We start from the raw sequence: 1388 nt of genomic DNA on the forward strand, positions 1-1388 counted from the left end.
CCCCCCCCCCCCCCCCCCCAATCACGCACCTCTGTCAAGAGCCAGGCTTCTGGATGCCCATTCCCGCAGCTCTGCGGGGGCCCCGACACTGCCTCTGCCCCCTGAGCCAGCCCCGCTCCAGGGGAGCCTTCCTGCCCCAGCTTCCTCTGCCTCGTCAGCCCTTCGCCCCTCGCGACTGTTTCCTGCACCGGCTGTCCCAAAATCACCCGCAAGTCTTTAGATGTGCTCTCACGAGGGTCGAGTGCGGACAATTTTCCCTTCCCTCGGTCCCCTGGGCTGTGATCGTGCTCATACCGCTCAGAGCTGCTGCTGGCACTCCGTGCGGCCGGGGCACACGGCTGGCTTCCGTCCAGCTCGCTGCCCGGTGGCCTGGTGGGGATCGCTCCGAGTGGCACTGGGCACGGCGGCCAGGAGGCCCCTCGGCGTTCCCAGCTGTAGCTTGGCAGAGGCGTCGCTCGCCTTCGGATCACTCTTCCCGAGCAGCCCTGTCCCGTTGAGCCAAAAGATCCACCTGGGAGAGCAAGCGCAGCTTCGGCATCGCAGCGACAGAGATGTTTTCCGTTCCCCGGCCCGGGGCTCCCTGGGGAATCGCACTGCCCCCTTACACTGCCAGCATCCCTGTCCCTCCTTTGCCTTCCTCAGCGCCGGATGCCTTAAACGCTTCGCGACCCCACGGTGGCTGGGTGTGAGGCGCAGGGCAGGTGCCTGTCGTGGCCAGCCTTGAGGCTGCTGTGGGGGGTGGAGAGGCCGGTAGTCCGGGAGAGTCCACGGCCACCCCTGCAGCCCCACGGCTCCCAGGAGCCGCCAGCTTACCCACAGCCGGTCCCACAGCCGTGCTGCTCTGCCGAGGCGCGGTGCCCCCGGTCACCTCCAGCAGCCAGGGCTCCAGGCCTGCGCAGACCCGGGGACCTCAGCTCGCGGTCCCTCTTGTCCCGCTGGGATACACCTGAACGGGAGCCTGCCCTTTCTCCACCTTGGCCCCGCGCAATGCGGAGGAATCTCCTTTTTTAAAAGCAAATGGACTCGATTGTAGCCAGGGAATGATCGCTAAGGGAGGAGCACCATAGCCAGAAGCACAAGTATAAATTTAGCATACACCTTACCTCCCTCTCAAATCCATGTCACACCTACGGCAAAACTCACGGAAAATGAAGAAAACAAACCCCTAGCAACACAGAGGTGATTCCGGGGGAATTTCCTGGCCACAGAGCTGGCTCTGTTCCCTCCCTCCCAAGGAGTCATCACCCATGGGGTGGCGAGTTCTTGCTCCTGCCACATTCTGGCTGGAGCCGGACCCTTGAAAGCCGATGAGCAAATCGTGTCGAGTGGCCCCTGACACCACTGCTGCCGCTCGAGACACGCAGAACCACATACACCCACCTTGCAAA

This window comes from Pyrgilauda ruficollis, unplaced genomic scaffold (genome assembly GCF_017590135.1).
Source record: "Pyrgilauda ruficollis isolate IOZ18807 unplaced genomic scaffold, ASM1759013v1 scaffold12, whole genome shotgun sequence".
NCBI classification, from domain to species: domain Eukaryota; kingdom Metazoa; phylum Chordata; class Aves; order Passeriformes; family Passeridae; genus Pyrgilauda; species Pyrgilauda ruficollis.